Genomic DNA, 17,198 nt, shown 5'->3' with positions numbered 1-17,198 from the left:
TTTTCTCTCTCTGCTCCAAGTTGTAATTCAAAGACAGCCTCAAGGACCGAACACAAGTCTTGGCATCCATTAGCCGTCTCTGCCCATTAAGTGCTGCTGAACGACTTTTCTTTTCATTCAACTCGAGTGAATCAGGATTGCAGAGAATGGAAGGATAACCGGACAGGTCAGGGCAGCTTGACCTTTCCGTCGGCTGGGCGCCTTACCGATGTTGAACGCTTGCTTGCGTACGCATTTCTTGTTTGCAATGTTATGGTTTGAGCCAAGTACCGAGAAAGCGGGTATGGTAATGTAAGGTATGAGAATCTCAAAACAATGGAAGCTATAGGCGCTGACTGTAAACAACAACACCCCTGCAGTGTCGATGTACCTGTATTTGTCAACTAAATTTTGAGAAATATATAAAATACATTGAGGTCAATAAGAGAGTCAATAAGAGAGTCGATGGTTCGCTTTTCTGTGATAGAGATAGTATGAACAACATAAATATCTGAAGACAGAGTCATTATAGTGATTTAATATTGCTCAGGAGATCTAAATATAATTCCATCTAAACGCTCGTTAATCAATACACTAGCCAGCTCATGTTTGTTGATGGTATGCGACGCAAAGTGTACGATTGGAATATTGTACTGAATTCTTGCCAGAATTGATCTTCACTGAAATACTGTTTTCACACAGTCTACGGTCAAGGCCAGTCTCCAAATTGTCTCCGGCAATATGGAGGTTTGCATTGCATGCTGGGAGGCATATATATTCACCGCGTATGGCTGGATAAACAAAGTCGGGTTGTTTTTTCTTTGACATGTTGGCGTACAAAGACTAGCCGAGGGATGCCCAGCTGCAACTGATCTTTGTACCGGCATTGCTATGGGCAACACCGCGATTAAAAAAACCCCAAAGCTTTTTGTTTGTTGCCATGGTGCATGTACGTAATTGAACCAGACTTGGATACAGTTACAATGGGTGAAAAACAGTATTCATTATCAATGTGTATAACACAGCTTTGTGGGTTTAGCTACAAATCAGGTGCAAACGAATTTTTCCCTTTTGATATTGATTTTGGGTAATATTTTGAAAACTAAACTGAGCGGGAAAATATGACTTTCATTGACGGAATGCTACGTAGCACGTGTTTTGTAATAAGCCCGCTGTACTAGTGGCTATGATCTTGGGCACGAGCTACGGTATTTGTGTAATATTGTAAGGTCTCTCAGAGTACACACACCTTCTAATTGTATTTTGCGTATAATTACACAGATCCTTCCTGTCGATATTGTCAAGCTTTGTGGTATATTTAGCAGACAGGGTGGATGAAACAATGTGTAATAAATTTTGTCAAATTACAACTCAAAGCCCATCATCCACACAAACCCCCAGTGGTCTATTGCCTGCTTTAAGAGAGTATCTAATCCTACAACCATTCACGCGACAGTTATCTGTCCTATCTGTGGCATTACTGGTTAACCCACAGAACTCCTTAGGGGTGTTTCAGAGGTTCTAAAAACTGTGTCGATACTGTGAATATAAGGGCTTAAAAGCTCTACTGTTTGCTGTCAGCTTTGCTGTATTTTCCAGCTTTTTACTCCATCAAAAAGTTACTGTTTTTCCTGCTTCATCGTAAATCACATTAAAATGCCTAGCCTTCAGACTTGCCGACCCAGCCTGCACTGTGTGTAATCAACATTTAATTTCATTGTTGACAACTGAATTGATCTAGTCTGGACGATAATTATTCATTTGTCTGGCAATATTCTTGCACAGTTGTACCCAATACTTAGTTGGGAAGGGCTAGTATTTGGCATTTTAATATACTTTAGGCAGATGAATATGAATATGTTTTGTATTTATGATACACTGACAATTCAATTAGCAAAACATTCTCGCATGCTTTAATGAATACAAAATAGTTTTTTCTCAAAATTGATCTTATAAATATCATCCTTAAACCCATAATGGTGCTTGAATTCAAAAAGTCCACGCTTCAAACATTCAAGTATACATGACATTAAGTCACTAGTAGCTCTTGAATTGGAGGAAACAAACTTACCAGCATTGTATCACCAACAATTTACTATCATGTATCTTTAAACAGACATATCTAAGTTGTTCATTGTTATTAAATTTATAACCACATTCGTTTTTTCTACTACTCATTTTGAAAATTTTCTTGAAGGGCCAGCAACTCCTACCTTTGATAATTGTTTTCATTATTTTTATTTTGCATGTCAATTGCAAGTCTTATTCTACTCCTAAAAGAATTTTGAAACACCCGCTATTTAGCTTGTCACCATGGCGTCTGTGTAAAACGCACATTATTGTTTAGATTTGAATTCCAGTCCGGACAAGAATTCAATTGTCAACAATAACAATAGTTTACATATGTATACATGCTGAGTTGACGAGCTGAATATTGTGTGTATCAACATGCTTTTGGGAGTACAGCAACCTGTCGAGTAAATAAAAAATTCATGGAAATATGATGAAAAAGTTATGGCTGTTGTCAATTCATTCGTGAATAAGAGCATACATGTATATGAAATCTAAGGTAGCATGGGTGACCAAATGTTTTCTTTTTTGATCATCATCTTGGGTAGAAATGTCATACCATGACGACATTCACTTTGAAAAACAATGTTTCCACTGTGTTCTGAATTGCCAAACATTCTTTCAATCAGTTTTCGAAGCGATCAAAAGTAGGTAGTCATGATATGGAATACCAAATAATTTTCAAAGTATATCTAGGCAAACTTTGACTATATCTTATATCCTATATGAAACACGTGATATTAAGGGTGAGATTAGCCATACAGTGAATAGTGGTCTTTCACCAGAGCTCGAACCGTATAGTTTCCTAACCCTGCATATTCTGTACCGTAAACGAAAAATCATCCAAAAAACTTTTAATTTTAACAGCTGAAAATAAAGTAAGAATTTCCGCATTTTTGTTTTGTCAAAATTGATAATTTTTTCTGGTGGAAATAATAAAGGAGAATGCCTGTCAAGTTTATGCCAGTTGTTCTGTAATAATTGTAAAATGCAGAGTTCTTCTTATCTTTGAGTCTGAGAATAACATCACCTTGCTGTATTTGAAAACATCAAATGCTCTGAATAGTTTACAATTCATATCTGGCAAGATATCAACTACAGGCCCAAAATGCGGGAAATAAATGTATGTAAAGCTTCTAAAACTTATATTTGTACATAATACTTTCAGACTGTAAGGTTTCTCATTTGAACTCAAGAGGGCGATATATATAAGTGTTCAATCAGGTATTTGTATGATGAACTCAAGAGGGCGACACGTGTAATACTCTTGACAGGGTATCTGGTGCGTTGTGAGGTTACTAGGACTACAAAGACTGTATTTGAAAACATCAAAACAGACTCTACTTAGTGAAGTTTGTGAATCAAAGATAACCTAGAGAACAAAGAAAGTACATGTCGATAAGACATATTTGGAGTAAAACGTGTTTGGCATGATGACAGGAATGACTGGCTTGAACTGTGGCAGATGATTTGGAAAAATAGATGAGGTGCAAATATATGTCATATGTAAGAAGAAATTAAGACAAACATTCAACACTACTAAATCCTATCCTAGCATTGTGAAAAGAAAACATTGGGTCAAATATTATACAAAATAAAGGCAATTATCATACAATCGAAAGAAAAATCGCGTTAACGACGAGTTAAGGCAGAAAGCAAATATGGCTCATTACTGGTCCCTAATACTTGAAGAGACAACAATCCCTCTATCTATTGATAGAGAGGGACTGTAAAGAGACAAACTTCATTGCTAGTGCTATGCGTGATATTCTGCTGTGAGACTTTGAGAACTTGAGTTCTTAGAACTCGTACATATATAAATAGCGACACAGAGATGATACACAAATCGACGTGACCATGAGAGGAAAATGAACTACTAAAAAAGGGAATTTAAAAGCTTCTAACCTCCACATGTTTTCTAATTGATTGACCGCAAGGTCACGCCATGTATCCATTAAATGGGTCACGTCAAGTATCTTTTAGCATGGAACCATTTGACGAAGCGATCTCGGTTTGTAAAAAGTAAGAAAATGTAATGTAAGCGCGTCAATTTCAGTCATGTTGTTTCATGGCCGAAGTATCACATTAGAAATCCATTGGTATAGAGTGTCCTGTCAATATTACTTTGTAGACTGCGGACTGGCTGGGATAGGATGGACTGAATCACTTGACCCCCTTGGCTGCCAGCTGTTCCTTCATTTTCGCTAAGAATTCCCTGTCTGCAACAGGACGTACCTCACTACAGAGAGAGAGAGAGAGAGAGAGAGAGAGAGAGAGAGAGAGAGAGAGAGAGGGGGGGGAGAGGTTTAAAATGTGTCCATGGGAATGTTGATAGGTTGTCGTATGATGTCAATTCGTTAGCGTGTATAAATCACATTCTTGAAACTCGTTTATTTGATGTCTGTGCCTTTATTGAACCAGAGAAAATCGTTGTCTCTTACTTTTCGTCTTTCGCTGCTGACCCATGTCTCGATACTTTGTGCGTTATGCCGTTCCATGTAACGGTGTTTGCTGTGGCGTCTATGGTAAATGTCAGTCTACGCTCAAAGGCAATTTTCAGTAGTCGAAGGATCTCCTGGCCCTCGTTGTCATTCGGTAGATATGCCAAGAATGTAGCGCCCTCGAACGGCTCGCCGGGTTCTGGATGTATAGCCTTCAAACAGAGCGAAGAACACGAAGGACGTGAGATATTATTATTATTATTATTATTATTATTATTATCATTATTATTATTACTATTATTATTATTATTATTATTATTATTGTTTATTTCAGATATAATTATCCATATACAAAAAACAGATAAATAAAAAGTAAACAAACAGAGATGGAGTTAAAAAATCCAATTACACCAGTTTTTCCATAATTTACCATGTGTCAGTGAAAATCGAAAAGTTCGAACTCCTGAAATAAGGGGGTTATCAGAGATATGCAGTCTACTTTGTATTTTCTTCGAATTTTTTATTTCTACCTGTAATTTTCTGCAATGTACAGACCGCTGAGACAAGGTGTGTAGTGGTCTTTAAACAATAAATTATTATTATTATTACCGAGAAAACTCACCGACTTTTTTCTAAACGGTTCGTCAAATGTTAAAAGCGATAGGTTAACAAACAAAACGCTGTTACTTTGCACAAAAGTGTATGTGAAACCTGTCAATTTACGATAAACCTGATAAATTGCTTTTTTCATTGTCTCGAAAACATTCACAGGAAAATTAGACCAAAGATACGTGCAATAAGGGATATCACAGAAAACAGTAAACAGGTGGTTTTAACTGAAAGCGATGCAAATTTAAAATATCAAATAAGAGCATTGCCTCTAGCATAAAACAGGCGAGTCTGAGCTTGAATGTCATCGTCGTCTTTTAGGTCTGAAGTTATAAAGTGTCCAAGGTATTTATACACACAAACATAGTTGAGCATTCTATTATTCAAATATATCGGAGCTTGTCGCACCTTCCTTGCATTCGGTTGTTTTAACATACAGTGTTTTTTTCTCATTAAAGAGTATTGAGCATTCATTGCCATAATGACCGCAAGCGTTTACTAACATTTGCTGCCCGTAAGAACGGTGGAAAAAATAACAAGGTCATCTGCGTATATCAGATGATTGATCTTAAAGTCACCAATAAGGCAACCATACGGTAGAGAAGCAAGTGATTTGCTAAGGTTTATCCAAATAAACAGTGAAGAGTATCGGCCAGAAAGGCACCATTACGTTGATATTAAGTACTTTGATGTTTAAAGAATTCAATCGGCTTTTCAGGTTTGAGTGTTCAGACCAAACACACACACACAAACACACAGAGAATACGGTAGGCGTATTGAAATTTAATTTTTATCCTACCTGTTGTTTCCCCGGGGGAAAATCATAAGTTACGACCAGGGTAGTACAACCGAATCCAGGTAAGTAACTGAATGACACGTCGTGACACATCGTTCCGAAGGGCATGTCACCGTAAATCTTGTCACAAACAAGACACTTGATAGCTGAGCCCTGCTTTGGGCGCAAGCAGCGTTGACAGAACTGGTGGCGACATGGGAGTTTCACTGCGCAGGTAATAACTGCCAACTTGCATGCATCACACATCGGTGAGTCAAAACCTCTAAAGTCACTCTGTATGCTATCTTTAATACTGGCGGCCAGTTTTGTCTCCTGCTGTGGTGGTGATACTGTAATTTCTTTTCTCGTGGCATGGCGACTTTTTCCTTTTCGTGCGCTATCCCTGGCAATTGTCTCCTCGGCCTTATGCTGTTCGGTACTGTTACTTTTCAACGTTCCGAGGACGATGCGTTCAGGAAGTGGCTTAATTTCAAAGTCTACACACCTGCGAGGCTGCTTCTCAATTTTTTGTCGAGTAGTCAGTGACTTGGCTGTAACATCTTTCAATTGACTTTCTATATCAGACTTCTGAGCTAGTACGTCTGCGTGACTGCCATATCGTAGGAAATGCTTCACATACGCGTAAGTATTTTCAAGACGTTCCAAATCGAGCTCAATAGCTCCAACATCTGCCTCAATTTGCTTACGTTTCGTCTCACCAACTTGTCTAACTTCCTTTAACAACTTCTCCTCTTCCTTTTAATGCGCTTCATCCAATTCTGAGCGTGAGCCCTGATTTTCGCCTCAGTATCACTAATTTCTCTCTGAAAGCCAGCCAGACCTTCTTTTTCGCTTCGTGTATTTCTTTCATGAAAGTTACAGTACTTCCTAACTTCTGTTCAAGAGATTTCAGAGCTGGCATGTACTTCTTTGTTGCTTCCTCTAAGGACAGCAGGTGATGACTGTCTCCCTTGTGGCTGGTCACCGCACACCTAATACAAACCGTGACTTGACAAGAATCGCAGAAGAATTCTAGTTGACTTTGGGAATGGCGATTGCAGAACCTTGGCAGTAACTGGGCTTGCTTACCGTCCGCTACAACTCTGCCGTACTCTTCGGTGGAAATGAATGTGTGGTTCCGGAGAATTCGCAGTTTTCCGTGAGATGAACGGCAGCTGTCGCAGAAAAGTTGGGCGCATTCTTTGCACCAATACAGTGCGTCTCGCTCGCAAAGCTCACATGACAGTGTCTTCTCTGGGCTTTCGGAACGGACTTTGCTAAAAATATCCAGGAGATCGTTGATGAATAGATTATTGCCGAGTCCCGACACCCCAGTTTCCGGGAGGGGGAACTCACTGCGACAGGTAGGACACATCAGCTTACCCCCATTCTTGGCAACCCACGTGTCCAAACACTTCTCACAAAAAGTGTGCACACATGGAAGTATCTTCGGTTTTACCAGTCTCTTATAACACACTGTACACTCTAATATTTGCTCATCAATATCACTGACAATTTCATGTGGACAGACTCCTCAACGTTGCTCGCCATTTTTAGTGTCATTATACGTATACTTCTTAGAACAGAAATCTGTTGGTTAACGGAAAATAATGTTATTACAGATATAGAAATAAGGACGTTTCATGATGTTATTTTCAACGGTTAATACGGAATGTGGATGAAAGGCGGTGCCTAACACATTCATTCATAATACATACATACATACATACATACATACATACATACATACATACATACATACATACATACAAATATACATACATACAAATATACATACATACATACATACATACATACATACATACATACATACATACATACATACATACATACATATACATACTGACATACATACTGACATGTTGACATACACACCTAAAAATTGCTCCCATGACTGGCCCTGTACAGACCCTGACACAACCTAATGGTACAGGTCTGTGTCAGCAAAGATGTCCCATTGCTGTGACAGGGGCTGATGTGCAGGTCTGTATCCCAGGCTGTGGGGACAGGACTGTGTACAGTGTTGTAGACCACTGACTGAGACAGGGTCTCAAATTTCTGCCTGTCTCAGCACTATATTAACAGGACTGTGCACAGCAAGATGAATACAGACCTGTTTTTTTTTTTAATCTGCACAAAATTATGCCTGTATTCATCTCTGTCATCAAAATTCGCCAATTTTTCTAAAAATATACACCCCTGAAAGCTGACATACTTTCAGACCCTGTAATAGGCCCTGTAAGGGAGCATTCGTTTTTTACGGGGGGGGGGTCGGTGGAAATCGGGGGGGGGGGGGTTGACTTGTACGAAACCGTTTTTTAGGGGGGGGGTCAAATTTTACAATCAATGATTGGAAGGGGGGGGTCAAATTTTACGGGTTTGTATGGAGTTATTGAAAAAAATTTACTTTGGAATTTCACTGAAATGTAGCTTGGTCGTCCATACATAATCTATGAGTAGTCTATGAGAAATATGAATAATTTCTTTTAAATACAAAACTAGCTAAATCTGTGTATTTATAGACTCTTTATTATTGATATTAATGTACTTGATCAGACTGGCGTAGTTACCGGTACACGTGTGAGCAAGAAATTTGATTTTGGAATTTCACTGTAAATGTTGATTCACTATACATGTTGGTCTATGAAGAAACTATGAATAATTTTTTTTTCCAATACAAAACTAGCTAAATCTGTGTATTTATGTACACTTAATTATTAATATTACTGTACTTGATCAGACTAGGATAGTTACCGGTGCATGTGTGAGCAAGAAAATTGATTTTGGAAGTTCACCGAGATGTTAATTCACTATACATGGTCTATGAAGAAACTATGAATAATTTTTTTTCCAATACAAAACTAGATAAATCTCTGTATTCATGTACACTTGATTATGGATATTCGTGTACTTGATCAGATTAGGGTGATTTTAAGTTCATGTGTGTGCAAGAAACTTGATTTGGGAATTTCACCAAAGATGTTGATTCTCTATACATTGTATATTTTTACAATACAAAACTAGCATTTAAAATCTGTGCTTTAAAAAAGTTTGACAATTGATATAAATGTACGTGACGAGAATATTATATTTGAAAGAGCAGATCTGAAAAACCAATATGATATTGGAATTTCACCCAGTGATTATTTGTAAAGTTCAAAAGGATTCTTTGAAAGTTCAAAGGTCAAATGGGAAATTATAAGTCAATTAAGATATTATTGATACAGACTGTGACATCTGGGAAGGGTCGCTTTTTTGAGTATGAAAATTGGGGTGGGTAACTCTTTTTCTTGCAAACACTTTTGAAGGGCCTAATTTTTCAGCCCAGGGCCATAGGGTACGAAGGGTTAATGAATCAAATCTGATGATTTTTTTTGGGGGGGGGGGTTCACATTTTACAATTGATGAATGGGGGGGGGGGTCAAATTTTAGAAATTTGATTTGGAGGGGGTCGCTTTTTACATTTCATTTGTTGCTCAAATTCCACCGACCCCCCTCCCCGTAAAAAACGAATGCTCCCTAAATTCAACACTGACACACCACTGTTTGTACACCAGTATTTCAGTCATGAGGTCACAGCACTGGATACACTCAGAAATTACACCACTGTATACATTCCTTTAATACCAGGCCTGATAGAGACCTGTTCATACACCCTTGATATCTGACCAATTTTACAGGTCTTGGTACAGAGATTATTTCTTAAAGACTGTTACAGATAACGACCAACCCTGTTACAGGCATGTACTGAAATCTGCCCGTAGTTTTCTTGCTGAATACATACATACTAACATACATGTATCAGTATAAATACTGACATACATATCTGAGCAAAACAGGGGTGGGTACGTGGCATGTCATCATTGTGCCAGTCTATGATGCGCGCCAGATTGACCGTCTGTCCCTCACTCCGTAACTTTCAAGTTGTGGCCGTGTGGAGATCGTAGTAAAACGAAGCAAAACTACTAAATCAAATATTACGTGACTTGTTGATGTATATGATAGTTCGTCAAAATATAATTTGAAGGTAGACGGAAGAGCTGTTCAAATTGTCTTCGAATTGGTTTTTCATTCGCTATGCAGTGATTCAGTTCCGATTAAAATTAGATATTTCTCCTTGTTTTCTGTCTTTTTGAAAATTATATTTATTGATTTCATCGCATTTATTTTATCATTTGACTAACATGATATTATACGCGGGCCTTGGAACGTTGATTTATGTTGCCCGCATACGCGTTCCACTTTCTGAAGTTGTATGCATCGGCAGTAACACAATCTTTATTGGACACCATAGACATCGACTTTTGACTTCATATGTATAAGACAAGTCAGTGTTTTATACAAGGGCCATCATGTGGAATTCACGTGCGTTGCAAAATGCCTTAGTTTTCTTGCCTTTGGAAAAAAGATCTTGCAGAAACTTCACAACACGATCTTGAAACATAGTTTGCGAACTAAAATCTGTACGATTTTTCCCGAGAGTCAAGTTTTTCGAAATCTTCGAAATCAGCGCTGATGTTAAATGTTGGGAAAGGGTTGAAAGATGAGGTCGTTGGAGATTCAGCTCAAAATTAGAACAAATGACGATCCAAAGATTCGACGTAATTTCGGAGGTGGCAGCTACCCCCTCCCCGCCCCTCCAAAGTCAACTGTTTGGTGCCCCTATTATGTGAACATATTTTACTTTTGCGAAAGAAGTATATCGCACGTTTTAAACAATTTTTGCAACTTTTTAATTTTTTGTCAAAATTTTACAGTCCTCTCAACAGCATCTATCCCTTTTACTCTTATATAACCGCAGACAAGATATCGCTAGATGGCGCTCTCAACGAACACCTTTTCAATAATTATCAAACTATTACCAAGGATGCGTCATGAACGCATTCCTTTAATTAATTGACATTTTTCATCTTTTTCACTTGGTTTATTTTTTTTTGAATCTTTCGTACTTTTCTTAACTGCTGTGCATATTTACGATTATTTTAATTTGACATGACGCTTCACATTAATGGTGGATGCATCTGCTATCAAATTTTTCGTGTATATTAAACTTTCAAAAAAGAAGAAATACTCAAGCTGCTTCTGTAGAAACGTTGGCTGTCCCACTTCAATTCCCCGGGCCGGGCTATTGCGCCTATCTTCAAAGGTTTGAAATTGAAGGAACAATAACTACTCTTGATAATATTTCCACTTGTGTTGTGAAAACAAGTATATTTCGTATTCCGCTTGTTGAAAAGCCTTATGGACATATATGCAATATTATGTAATGTTATCGCCAACAAATAAATTTCAATCTAAACTGAATCTGACTGAACTCCAGTGTCAACAACAATATCGGGCATTCAACAAAAAACAGCCTGCACTGAAAAGTTGCACACTGCTAGCTTTAGATTTGGAATTGTATCTTAAAGACTGGAACATAAATGATGGACAATACATAAAAAAGTTACAGATATCGCGAAGCGTTTATGGTTTCATTCTGCACATGATAACAACGTACAATCCAGCATGAGGTCGATGACCACTGCGACCCGCCGGGCGCGAGTCGAAATGTTATTTTTCACGCTCATCACGATTTCCATACTAGCCTGTCTAAATGCGATCTAAACCGCCACATAGAATGCAGGGTACGTTTAAGCTCAGAGGGGTCAGCTCTAGCTCAACTTTCCGGTCTCTTTCAAATCCCAGGGTCATCACTAGTGTGACGAAACGAACACCGCGCAGGCAGTAATATCTCAAACCTCATTAGTACCTGCGTACTATGTGTGGTCTGTTGTTTTCGCGGCCTATGACACCCACGGTAGCGAAATGTTTATCGAAAGAGAGTGAAACACGGTACTGCATTTGGCAACGAGATTCCGCTGACACGGAAACAGTATGTATACTTGACACTTGGGCGATCGAACACAGTATCAGACATTGGCCAAAGGTCTTAATCTTTCTGACACGTATATACCGTGATACCCGGATGCTAATTCAGCACAACTGGGACTCAAAAATACAGTCTATACAATCGCTTTTTTGTCAAAATTCGCCACTGATTGCGTATTTAAAGCAATATATTCTCTAGATCTGCTTGCAGGTCTTTGTGATCTTAAGGAGAGGCACTTGCACCGTCTCAACTCTTACAAGAGGCGCTTAGCATCCTGCGTGCAGTCCCACATTGCTGACTGAGCGCCTTTGCCTATGACGGTCAAACGGACTTTAATACCTATCGTCTCGTCAGAAATGACGTCAACATCTTTGACACAAATGTTCATCGTATATAACCACCGGGAAGAGGAACATAATCATGTCACTATACTTACTGCAATCGCCCATCGGTGACTATTGCGTTCGTATTGCCGGCACTATGGGCAGGAGACAGACAAGCCATCGTCTCTTTCACTACACATGCGCAGTAGACCGTTCAGGAGGTGAAAGGTCTACCAGATATTGGCACACAGTCCATGTAGCCAACAATGAGATGCAAATAATATGCGGTTAAGGTCTCCTCAACTAACTTTCAGCTGGTTGTTCACTTTCTACTATTTTTATAGTATTTTAGACAAAGGCACAGACTTATTCTACCTGCAACGTAAAACTGATAGTGATTTTGTAGCTTATTCTTGACTATTTCTCATACTTTTTGGTAGCAACAGACACTTCGTGTTCGTGTCGGCTACGTGGACGATCTACCAGATATTCTCCGCCTCAACATAGGTCGACGGGCGGACGGCGCTTGCCATGTTGAACGTGTAAAACCCTGATATGTTTCGAAGCTTCTGACCAACAAATCCAATCTTTAAATAACTTTTGACATTAATACAGGAGGTCAGATAATCCCTGGTAGGATAAGAACTGTCCCCTAACTTGATCTGTCTATTTACATGAAGGTCAGCTCATAAGGTAGTAAGTAGTTCTTCTACTACCTTTTGAGAAACTAAGGGACTGGACATAAATTACAGGGGTGGGGGTGGGCCGTTGTTTTTCGAAACACCGCTGCATCAAAAATAGTGACCCTTCAAAAGTTCATGCACAAAAATTAGTGACCCTCCCCCTTATCCGTGCATGAAAATAAGTGACCCTCCCCTGTTACTCAATACCCCCCAACAAACCCGCAATGCGTTCAAGACCTCCTTCTGACTTGCTATACTTTTGAAGTCCCCTCCCAAAAAGAAGGGCAAAATGCGGCCGATATAACGCTTTGTCCAATAAATATCAAATCATATGTGTGTGATAATTCATGTAAATGTACTTTGCTTGAAGTGGCAGGTAAAAAGTGCATGCATGTACAAAAAATGTAATTTTTAGATTTCATCGACAATGTCGATTCACTTTGCATGGCAGCCTATGATGAAACTATGAATATTTTTTTCCCAATACAAAACTAGGTAAATCTGTGCATTTATGTACACCTAATTATTAGTATTAATGTTCATGATTAGACTAGAGTGGTTTCAAGTCAATGGTTGTGCAAGAAATTTGATTTTGGAATTTCACTGAAATGTCCATTCACTATGCATGGCAGCCTATGATGAAACTATGAATATTTTTTTTCCAATAAAAAACTAGGTAAATCTGTGCATTAAGTTTATGTACAACTAATTATAAGTATTAATGTTTATGATTAGACTAGAGTGGTTTCAAGTCAATGGTTGAGCAAGAAATTTGATTTTGGAATTTCACTGAAATGTCCATTCACTATGCATGGCAGCCTTTGATGAAACTATGAATATTTTTTTTCCAATAGAAAACTAAGTAAATATATGCATTTATGTACACCTAATTATTAGTATTAATGTTCATGATTAGACTAGAGTGGTTTCAAGTCAATGGTTGTGCAAGAAATTTGATTTTGGAATTTCACTGAAATGTCCATTCACTATGCATGGCAGCCTATGATGAAACTATGAATATTTTTTTCCAATACAAAACTAGGTAAATCTGTGCATTTATGTACACCTAATTGTTAGTGTTAATGTTCATGATTAGACTAGAGTGGTTTCAAATCCATGGTTGTGCAAGAAATTTGATTTTGGAATTTCACCGAAATGTTGATTCACTATACATTGTAGGCTATGAAGAAACTACAAATAACTCATAGGTTATCTGATCCTAAATTGTTATTCAAAAGTTGTTCGACCTGAAGCTTCCAGTTGTTATTGATGACATTTTGCACTATTCTGAATAGTTTGTATTCTGTCAATGTCCTCAAAAAATGAAAAATGTACATACAGCTTCATGAACATTTGACACCGACCTATACCCAATGTATTGTCAATGGGAGAATGATATCAAATAAGTGATCTCCCAAATTGTTATTGAAAGCGTCATTATAGGGGACAGTTTATATGTACAATAGAGGAGTTGGATAAGTAGAAATCATGACAACTTAAATCAATGTGGCTGCTTGGATCATTAATACATTGTTTATTATACCCTAAAACTTGCGCCCGAAGGGCGCGCTGAAAATGGAAATGACAGAAAATGAAAGTGCCAGGAGGTATTTTTTCTTTTTTCAGTATTCCATATTCTTTAATACGTGCACATGCAATTTCAGCTTTGATGCATAAAAAAAGGTGACCCTCCCCCATAGGCTTGCACAAAATTTTATGACCCTTCAAAAATGCTTGCGCGAAAAATGGCGACCCACCCCAAAAAACACCGGCCCACCCCCCTGTAATTTGTGTCCAGTCCCTAACGAGTTATTTGGTCAGCGCGATAAGCCCTTACGTTGGTGATCGGCAGAACAAATAATGAAGGGGATTAGGGAGGGCAATTAACAAATGTGGACTGTTTTCTTTAAAATACTATACAGAGATAGCTAGGGTAAAGTAATAGGCACACACTAGACACGGGTAAGGCTTGTATAATGAAAAACATCAGTGAATACATGACATTTATTGATCATATTCATAACTTCTAGACGAATATTGCTTGCGATGCCCTGTGCTCTGTCCATATTCCGACCTCGTCTATCCGATCTGAGTGACTGAAGCAAGGAGATAAGCCTTGTTTTCGTTAATATTCATGAACCCCATAAAGTAGTCTGCATATATTTCCTCGATCACAGGACGACACGACTCGTCATTTCTTTCAATGCGGAAACAGTACGACTCGGACATTATGAGTCAAACTGAATGCTCCTCACAATTGTACTGTCCGTTTACAAACTAATACTGGCCGTCTCAAGATCAACGAGACACACCGTCGTCGGTACATCAAGGGCAGCCAACTATATCAAATCGAGATATTGTCACCTGAGGTGTTTACTACTTAAGGTATTTTCAACTCGTAGGAGTATTCGGAGGGGAAACAAATTACCCTTGTGATTGCACTGGTACGATTTCTGTACTGTCGTCTCCCGGCAGAAATAAGTTCACTCTTCACCACTGTAGCTTCTATCTGCCTCTCAAAAGTTCACCGCAACTACTCGCCACATTACGTTTTCCTCACTCTGTAGGGTACTCTACGTATACAAACATCGTTTACATATTAGGGTTTCAATAACAATTACTAGGCGTAGAAAACAGACACACAAACAAATAAATAAAGACATCAAAATAGGAAATACTCAAAGAGCAATTTGAAAAAAAAAAACCCTGATAGACTAAGTGAATACGACAGCATGAGTATCTCTGACGGCAGACTTTGTCAGGTCTATGCCGGAAGTAAAAATTGACATATTAATGCCAGATATGTGTTGTATAGGACTATTTCAGGGAGCAAACAGCAGATTCGAGAAGACTCTGCTCATGATAATCGGGCTGGAATATTTGCAAAAATAATGAACCTTTGACGATGACTTGTTTTGGCAACGGGCCGGAAAAAATCCATCGGACACGCTTATAATATATATATATATATATATATATATATATATATATATATATATATATATATATATATATATATATATATATATATATATATATATAAGACCTATTACCCGGTCATGAGGGTTATTACGCCCGTTAATTACCCCGAGGGGCCGTGCTTTACCAAAAACACATCGCAATTCCCCGAGGTCGTAGGCCGACGGGAACGACACGGCCACGAGCCGGAATAAAGACCAGCTGCAGGTTATAGGTCTTTTATAACACACCACACGCCCAGGTTGTATAGTATTATGTGGTTTCAATGTGTTTTTATATTACGCACCGCAAAAATCCACTGTGATAAGTTTACTTGGCGATTCCTCACACAGCGGTAACAGTAGTACATCTTTCTTCAAAAAATATTATAAGAATGTACTTATGGCAACATCCTTGGTTGCGCTTGAATCTTTTTCGTCGATGAGCTGTTCAAGTTCGTAGGCTGTTGGAATGGAAAATCTTGCAATTGATGTTTTAGAGAGAGGTTCGTCGCTCATCCCGGGCGCACATCACATTCTATTCACCCGCCATTGTTTGAAAGCTGCAGACGACACTACGGTCACGTGATAGGGCACTTTTTCCAAATTTGGTCAAAACACACAGCGTAGTATGCAGGGCTAAGTTATACCGCAGTGTTTGTGTGAAATTATGAATGAAGCGGCTACTTAATTTTGAGTTTAGGTAATGCTAAAGTCAATGTGTAATTATATATATATATATATATATATATATATATATATATATATATATATATATATATATATATATATATATATATATATATATCATATATACATATATATATATATATGTAATTTTATATATGTATATATATACATAGATACATAGATACATAGATATGTAATTATATATATAATATACATATATATAGATACATATATATATATATATATATATATATATATATATATATATATATATATATATATATATATATATATATATATATATATATATATATATATATATAGTTATATAGTTTTTCTGGCTACAATGAATTTACCTGACACCAAATATTGATTTCAAACGTACTCTGTACATCACTTTGATCGATCGACCGTTTGTTGGACACACAACTGGAGTAATAAAACCGAAGTAAATTTTTTTAAAACAACATTTTGTTTCACTTGAAGTATCGCTCGGTCAAAGCACAAAACATTATATTTCTGTGTTCATAAGTCATCCCCCACGAACCTCGCACTTTGACCTAGCTTCTGTGTTGACAAGCGGACTACTTGCAGTTTCGGCACTCATGAAGCGAATATATCAAGAAAGTCTACGTACATACCGGTAAAAATAACGAAAATTGCGAAAGTTTACGATAATTTGTTACCGGTTCTTTGTCGATACCTCTCAAGCAAAAGACTTGCAGAATCATACATTGGCATCGAAGGGTGAACCCCCGGCGATTTGCATAATCATAAG

The 17,198-nt window shown here is 37.9% G+C and overlaps 1 long non-coding RNA gene across 1 annotated transcript; it reads right to left on the bottom strand.

The window, feature by feature from the left end:
• Window positions 1-706: 706 nt before the first annotated feature.
• Window positions 707-6,648, bottom strand: LOC139138804 (uncharacterized). The gene is made up of 3 exons (XR_011553672.1): window positions 5,899-6,648; window positions 4,491-4,702; window positions 707-4,288 (listed from the first exon to the last, which is right to left on the bottom strand). It is a non-coding gene; the product is annotated as an uncharacterized lncRNA (long non-coding RNA).
• Window positions 6,649-17,198: the final 10,550 nt, after the last annotated feature.

Source organism: Ptychodera flava, chromosome 8 (assembly GCF_041260155.1).
Source record: "Ptychodera flava strain L36383 chromosome 8, AS_Pfla_20210202, whole genome shotgun sequence".
Lineage (NCBI taxonomy): Eukaryota > Metazoa > Hemichordata > Enteropneusta > Ptychoderidae > Ptychodera > Ptychodera flava.
This window is presented reverse-complemented; position numbering and strand designations above follow the sequence as displayed.